Source organism: Elaeis guineensis, chromosome 1, assembly GCF_000442705.2.
Source record: "Elaeis guineensis isolate ETL-2024a chromosome 1, EG11, whole genome shotgun sequence".
Lineage (NCBI taxonomy): Eukaryota > Viridiplantae > Streptophyta > Magnoliopsida > Arecales > Arecaceae > Elaeis > Elaeis guineensis.
The window spans coordinates 112,880,559-112,889,512 of NC_025993.2; the positions used below are offsets into that span (position 1 = coordinate 112,880,559).

Consider the following 8,954-nt stretch of genomic DNA (forward strand, 5'->3'; position numbering starts at 1 on the left):
GAGCCCAATTTAGACCAATCATGAGCTAATCATGGTGTTTGTAATTATATTTGAATTCTTACCTAATAAGAATCTACATTTAAATACAATGAGTATGTGAAGATTTATACGAACATATGTTTAGTCCTACATTATGCTCTAGATATATTTTGGATAGTCACACAAATCCAACGAACCTAAATAATACTTCATGACTATTTTTTTGGATGGAGTTATAGGTTTGTGATGGCCACTATGGCAATAGGCACTGCCACCACTGCATTTGAACTGATGACATTTTCAAGCCCCCTAGGTGTAACTCTTGCAATTGATGTCACCCTCATTCAGTTTGACATGTTGGAAGAAGTTGAAATTGGACTTCATGCCAAATATTGCTTTAAGTTGCTTTGCAGCATTAGGAGGGTTTGAATGCTCCTTGGCAGCCACTGCATCAACCTTTTTAGGAAGGCTGTGGTCTTTGCATCAGAAGATTTCTGAGTGACACTAAGAGTTGTCGCTCCTACTCTATTAACTTCATTGATTTCGATTCCATCAACTGATAATAAGGCTGCAGTGTCTGCATTGAACAAAACAAGCATCAATGGATAAAGCCCAAAACATTAAAAGAAAAGAAAAGGCAAGGGAATACTACACTGCAAATGTATGATATGATACTGATAAGGAATTATGATAGGAGAACTTATTTATATGTCCTAGTTTGTAAGATGTTTATGCCCTGTTCTGGTTGGAAGTTTTTCCCACTTTTTTTAACTTTCTGGATGGGCAATCCATAGAAGCTGGATATAAAATATATTGCCTGCTCCTGGGAGCAACAATTACATTATTACAGACATTTACAACACTTAACAAATTGAAGACAGAATCCCAAGTTTCTGGACAGTCCAGTACTCTCCTCTTTTTAGCAAGCAATCTGCAAGCAGGACTAGTTCCGAATTCTTTTATATGAGAAACTTTGTGGTCATCAAAGGTTTTGAGGAGAGTTGGGAGTTTGCTTGTTAAGGTCATCATAGTCTGGTTTTGCACAGTGACCATATCATTGTGAGATGTATTGTTGTTTCCCACCATCATGATATAATCAAGCACATACTTTGACCATGTATCGATATTTATGGACTCAATATCGTCCAGTAGCAGCCAGTTTTTTGGTCCAGTGCGCAATGATGCACAACAGCATGCAGTGAAGTATATTCATGTTTCTATATAGATTAGACGTGACTGATCACATCAGATTTTGTGTTTTTCAGTTGCTAACTTGGTGTGCCAAATGTCTAAATGATGTCTGTAAAATTAAACAAAATTATCACATATTTGACAAGCTCATGTCTTTCAATGTGTTCATCAAATTAAAATGTATATTAAAGCTCAAGGTATAAGTTTACACAGTAAAGCTTTGAAGCTAGTCATCTTCATATTGCAAATCTTTAAAAATTGAAGCAAGTTCTCTAAAGAAATAATTCCTTCTAGCATATTTCGAGGTCAAGATCTTTTCTCTCCGTATTGATATATTCCTACTTCCTGGTATCAACAATACAAGGACAACATGCAACATTTACAACCTTAACCCATATAAAGCCATTTAAAGTCGCTCGCAAACAAAGATGCTGATAAAAAGGATAAATTAGTGAGATAATTTAATAAGCATAACCTCTAAGATGCCTTTTAATTAATCTTATCATACTTTATTCTGCACCTGTAATTACCATCGAAGATTATATCATCACAATCAAGGAAAGATATAGTTAGCATGCACACATCCATTGTTAGTGAGAACCGTATCTATGATGTTGACTGATCAGATACAATGTCAAGCTCAACTAACTCACATAATCTGAGGCCATGTAAATTTAATATTTATTGATAATTAAACCTAAGACTACAATTAAGAACGATGATGCCCCAAAACATATGTAAATGAACAAACTTTTCTAACTCGCAACTTTCTCAAGGTGCAACTATACACATTATTTGTGTATCACACTCAATGAACAACAGTTCACAAAGTATAGTTCAATCTGAAAGCATAAAGCACTCCTCACACAAGATGCAGTAAAAACGTACTACATAATGATGTAATAAAGTTGAGTATCATTGCTATTAAAATATGTATGCTGAAATTAACGGCGTACTCCAAAACATTCATGACCACGTATTTGATAACGAGCTATCATTCAAACATCCGGAACTGGGGTCTTTTTTCTAATTACTCTATATAAATCCAAGTTCAACTGTGATTAGCTAAGAAAATAGATTCAAACCCCAAAAATTAAATTGGAAAACAGAGATCCCCTTGCATGAGTGAAACATTTAGTTATTAAAAGAGAGAGAAAAAAGACAATAATTTGTGCATCTATAAGAACTGTGGCTTCAACAATAAAACATGTCAGTTTAGAGGAACACAGCTTAGAAAACCAAGTGGGAACAGTTGAATGTCAACATGGTTGCAATCAGAGAGCAGTCATACATCCATGAGGTCATGCCTTCACGCATATTTGAAACAAACTTTACAGACTGAGGTAGGATATGAAATCACAACTCCCACAAAATGATATATAGAAGAATAGGGACTAATCTATATAAAGTGTGATAAACCAAGTGAAGTGATCAACATATAATTATTTAAAATCAAGGATGACTAGGAATAGACTATTCATTGTAGATGATTAGATGGAATAAAGGATTAGTACTTCTCTAGAGTATGAGACACCGTTTGCATGATTATGGATGAGATCAGGCCTTTACATGAATATATGTAATGGCAATATTGTAAAATAGATTCTGGCAGAAAAAAATTGAGAAAAGAACAGTAATTCCACTCTTTTCTGATGTTACAGGTAGTAAATTAGTAACTGAATTGAAGTAGAAGATGAACGCATGAAACAGAATCCAGTAGCTAATTTTTTTGGGTGTGTTTGGTTACACTTTTGGATTTTTGATTTTTAAAAAATATTTTTTTAAAAATTTTTGCTATTGAGTAAAAACAAAAAAATAAAAAATATGTTTGGTAACTATGTTGCTATAAAGCAAAAAGCAACGTTTAGGGACGGAAGGTGAAGAGTTCGAGAGGGAGAAGAATTCGAAAAGAAAGGGAGAATGAGGTGGGGAGGTGAAGAGCTCGACGAGGGAGAATGATTCGGGTCCTTTACTTTTTGGTTTGGTATTTTAGAGGTGGAGAAGCAAAAAAAAAAAAAAAACAAAAAAAGCAAGTTTTGAAAAACAAAAAATTTTTGCTTTGAATATAAAATAATTATTTTATTTTTTTTTTATTTTTGCCTTTTGCTTTTCATAGTGTTATCAAACATTATTTTTTGATTTTTATTTTTTAAAAATCAAAAAATAAAAAAAAAAAATAATGGCTAACCAAACGATATAGAAGTTTCTTGTGAACATAATCAAGGTACAAAAATGGTAGAATCCATGACTTCATTCTAGGATTATGATTCTTGTTGCTTGAAAGCCTAATTATTAAGTTCTAGCCCACTAAACAGGTTTGCGATATCTTAGGCTAAATTAAGGTATAAATGATTTTGTTAAGACATACCAAGGAAAATGACTGTCATGAAGCTAAATCAAGCTGTAATTTGGGTAGGTCCCTTTTTTTTAGCCCCTGATACAGGTAATAAGCTCATCCATACACTGGCAAGTGCTAGTTTACCAGACTACAAAAGTCTCTTGATGATTGTACCATAGTTCCAATTTTATGTGTTCAAATCTTGGCTTCAGTATGACCATGTGTGTCCTCACTTAAATTAAAGAAAGGCAATAAATAGAGCAATGATGATAGACAGTTTTTTCTTTTTCCCTGTTTTGACTATCAAAAAGGATGCTGAATAATTATGATGTTGATCAATGCTACCATATGAATTGAATTATTGAATTGTGAAAAACCATTGGCGCATATTATGCTGGCAAATATAATGGTGGAAAAGGTCATAAGGGTTAAATGAGTTTGGATCCTTTGCACTGCACCTTTTGCACCGCAGATGCTTGTACCACCCTGGATAGCTGCTATGTCATCAATCTTTGAGATGAATGGCTACCATTCGTTGCAAGAATCCAAGCGGTCATACTTGATGCCATACACAGAACATACCTCAGATGAGCGACAGCCATCCATCTTTAAGATGGATGGCATAGCGGCTATCCAGGGTGGTATAGCACTCTGTGGTGCAAAAGATGCACCGTAAAGGATCATAGATCAGGTTTAACAGGCTACAAAGTTTGAACTTTGTTTTCTAGTTGTGAATGCCTTCATTATATTAGCTTCTGGAGCATCAACAGGAAAAGTTCTCAAAGCCTTTGTTAGTGATGTATTATGAGCTCAAATCAGAAAGAGTAAAATTTTTCATATGATCAAATAGCTCCTCTCACCAGTAATTTATCCGAGTGCGGACAGATTCTCCAATTTGCTATCCAATATCCATGTAAAGCATATTGGAGCAATCAGTGAACCCTACTGACATTTAATCAAGTAGACTCAATTTGGAGGAGTATTCAAGAAGCGAAATTTGTAAGCTTTGCACCCTTTGGCGGTGTGGGAGACCATCTTCTTCTAATTTTAATTTGGATGGATGGTTTCTATTTTTTTTTTTTTTTTTGTCCATAAAAATTCTTGGGCAGGTGTCCATCTCAAATTAGAGTTGCAATCTCTCTCTAAACAGAAAAAGAAAAGGAAAAAACATAGGAAGACAGACCTTGGAACATGGCTGCCAGTCTACATGCGCTTGATGTGGCTGCTTAAATAACAAGTTAACAAAAGAGCAGGTGATACTCAAGGTCTTGCTTCATGCTTCTCAAGTTGACTTGAGACAACATTCTTGCGGTCCAATACTTTCTATTCTCCACATAAGCGTTAGCTTGACTTTTCTTAAAAGACTTGCAAGCAACCTTCTGATTGGATCCTCCAAGCACCATTGTGTTTCAAAGGTTAAAAGATGCATGCATTCTCATATTAGTCAATGTTTACTCAATGGTGTCCATCTTATTGTATGGCTATAACCACAAATTCTTGTTCAAATTGAATACTCTGACATGCTATAATCAATTCCCATGCACATGGGGTTTGCTGCTGAGTTGGTTCTAGAAATGGTGGAGTCATATGGTTGCTACTTTATTTTAACTTCTTGACACAACTACTTAAGGAAAAAAACTGATCTCTAGATTTGTGATTTATAAGAAAAACTAATACACATATTAGATGCATCTTTCAAAATTTAAGAAAATCCACAAACTCATTGGCAATTGGTAAATAAAAAAGGGAAACACGCAGGAGCCTATTGTTAATTGAAGTATGAAATTTTTTTATGTCATGATTTATCATATGGTAAGCTTTATCATATACTAGTTGATGCAGCATCTAATGAAGATAACAAGTACTGACCAATTGGACCATGCCAAGCTTTAAAAGAGCCAGCGGATTCATGAGTGAAGACTTCAACAAGCAAATTTTTTCCATTAAAGATGAGTTTCTATATTGTGGTAGAAATTCTAGCATGCTTCCTTATTGTGGACTCCTATTTTTAGTATGATTTTGTACTCAGTTTAATGCTGAATTATAATTAGAGGTCATTCCTATACATGCATCTAATATATTGTATGTGGCAGCCATTCGACATATCGATAAAATTTCCCGAAAAGAACTTCCTTCACTAGATGAACGATTTTCAATCTAGCTTGCTTCAATTTGTGTGTTCATTTTCAAAATTTAATCCCAATTATCAAATCTCCCTCCATCCTTCTTTTGCATCATATACTAGTTCAACAAGAAGAAGTAGCATACTATAAATCCTTTGAGGTTTATCATCTTTTAGGATAAAATTATAGCAATTGATTGAACAAAATGCAAGAGCAACTCCTTATGTTATAGTCAAGTAGAAGTATTGCATCAAGTGTTCCTTAGCATAGGGCTTGGTGCCCAAAGTCATTATAGTCACATGGGTGCTCTGACTTAATCTATTTTCCAAGCTCCTTAGCCAATAAATCAAAGCAACCGAAAGAATACATGAATTTCCTTCGATGCATGCATTAATTCCTTATTTGAACTAGTGTTTCTTAGAACTAGTATCACCACAATTTTCTGTTTAAATTGTTTTATACTCTTCCATCATATTATCTTATAAGATGATCAAATCTTCAAGCTATGTCCAAACTATAAGAAGTAATATATTGATGAAGATGGTTTTTTGACAAGAAAATGAATATAACAGAGGAAAAAATTATTCATCTCTACCCATACCTTTTGGTCATAGAAAAAGAAAGTTATACTTTAAAAATGAAGGCAAAGAACTTATCGGCAGCCTCCAATGTCTAAATGAAGCAACATCAACACAAAATGTTAACTTCAGAATAGTTTGGCATGTGACCCTTTGCAACACAAACCATGTACCCCTTCTGAAACCTTTGACCTTCCAAAAACTGCTTGTTATTATTCTGCCCATTAAGATTAGCTGACAAGCATCCCTTCAACACTTCATTTCCTCCACCATAAAATGACAAATTAAACCTTCAAGACAACCCTATAAATACACCCCAAAAGACCCAACTTCTCCATCAAATTTTCCTCCAACCTCTAAGTAACACCTCCCTATCTCCCTCTCTCTCCATCTGTTGATGTAAACCAGTCTAATGGCACAATTCAGGGCCTTTCTTCTCATAATTCTCTTTATCTGCTCCTTCACAAGCGCAATGGCAGCCTACAACATTGCAGATTTTGGCGCCAAACCCGACGGTCAAACCGACTCGGCTAAGCCATTGCTCAATGCATGGGCTGCTGCTTGTGGTTCCAACGAGCCTGCAACTATCATTGTGCCCACTGGCAGGTTTCTCCTTAGCCAGGCCCTCTTCCAGGGGCCATGCAAGAACAGCAATATAAGGATCTTTATCAGTGGGACTATTGTGGCTCCCTCTGGCTATGGTTCTAACACAGCATGGATAGCATTCAACTATGTCCAAGGCTTATCCATCTTCGGTGGGACACTCGACGGGCAAGGGCAGTCTTTCTGGGCCTGCAAGTTGGCTGGCCAGAGCTGTCCAAATGGCGCCACGGTAGGCGAATTTTTTCATAGCATTGGATACCTTGCATTTGATTCAAGGATTAAGAAAGCTGCTTAGCTTAAATGTTCCACATATAAAATCCCTGAGATATCTTGGTATGTGAGTGAACATGGGCTGAAATTAACTACTAAGCAAATTACAAGTCACTAAGATGACCAAGTCATAAACTTCATATAAAAAGTCAAATATTAAACTGCTACCAAGAATGCTAATATAAGATTGCTTGTGATTCCAAGTTTTCAACATTGTACTAATTCGGTTTCATTATAAATGCAGGGACTCTCGATCGCCGAATCGAAGAACATCCTGATCAGTGGCCTGACAATGATGAACAGTGAACTCTTCCACATCTCAATCTTTGGCAGCTCCGGTGTGACAGTTCAGGGCGCCAAGATCACCGCCCCAGAAAACAGCCCGAACACTGATGGCATCCACATCCAGAAGTCGAGCTTCATAACCATCAGTGGAAGCAGCATCCAGACCGGCGACGACTGCATTTCCATGGGCGAAGGTGCTACTAATGTCTGGATCGAGAGGATCAAGTGTGGCCCGGGTCACGGCATCAGGCAAGGATCACTGTTCCATCGATCATGTTCGAATGACCCCAACCAACGATTACTTCACTAACAAATGGTGTTCATTGATGCAGCATTGGAAGCTTAGGGGGTACGCCGCAGGAAGATGGTGTGCAGAACATTACAGTGAAATCGGTGGTGTTCACAGGGACGCAGAATGGGGTAAGGATCAAGACATGGGGAAAGCCTTATACTGGGTTCGTTAAGGGGGTCAGGTTTCAGTATGTCATCATGCAGAATGTCCAAATCCTGTAGTCATTGATCAGAACTACTGCCCTGACAACAAGAACTGCCCGGGCCAGGTAAAATTGTAGTCCCACCACCTATGTCATGCGCCTAAAGGGTTCGGGTTGGATCTTTTGCACGAACGAACGATTGATCCTTTCTTCGCGACATCAACTGTTGGATCACGTCTCGCACAGATTTCAAAGCAACTGAATCTGTTTCTTCCGATATTGTGCGATCCAACGGTTGACATCACGAAAGAAAGGGAATCATTCTTTCGCGTGAAAGATACAACCTAAACCCATGCTTAAATGGGCTAATCTAAGGATATCTTCTTCTAATTTCCTTTCATTGTTATGGTTTTAGAGCTCGGGAATTCAGATCAGTGAGGTGACGTTCAGTGACATCCATGGGTCATCGGCGACCCAAGTGGCGGTGAAGTTCGATTGCAGCCCGAGCAATCCATGCAGTGGAATTGTGTTGCAGAACATAAATCTTAATTACTTAAACAACCAGGCACAGTCCTACTGTAGGAATGTGCATGGGAGCACATCTGGCTTCGTTATTCCTCCAAGTTGCCTCTGATTTTTATTGGATTAGTATAAGAGTAGAAGTTGATGCTGGTGGCCGGCCGCTGAGCGCAGGATAGAATGCGTCGAAGAGGGAGCTGGGGAGATCCTGGAATAGCAAGGTTGGGTCCCGTTTCAGTATTAGTGGGAGGGTTCCCTATTGGACCAAATTCTATTATTTCATGTATACCTATTGATCATGTAAAGGTTTGGTGTTTGGATAAAACCCCTAGAAATTAATGTAATGAGGGGATATATGTCTTGCTTGTAGTCATGGAATGCATGCTTATTTATAAATATGAATAATTGTGACTTACAAAACAATGTTATTAACTTTCATATAAAGCAACAGCAATGCATATCTTAGATGTTTTTCTAAGATATGGGAAAAGAGTTCCTCTATGCAACGGAAATCCAAAAATGAACATGCTTTTCTAAGTCTCTAATAAAATATGCAGGAGACGAGTCTTTGCTACTTTGAGTATATCCAAGTCTTGTGTGTGAAGACTAGATATGTATAGTCCTATGCCGGTTA

The 8,954-nt window shown here is 37.1% G+C and overlaps 1 pseudogene; it reads left to right on the forward strand.

Annotated features, from left to right (window-relative positions):
* Positions 1 to 6,581: 6,581 nt before the first annotated feature.
* LOC114913886 (polygalacturonase-like) lies at positions 6,582 to 8,747 on the forward strand (annotated as a pseudogene).
* Positions 8,748 to 8,954: the final 207 nt, after the last annotated feature.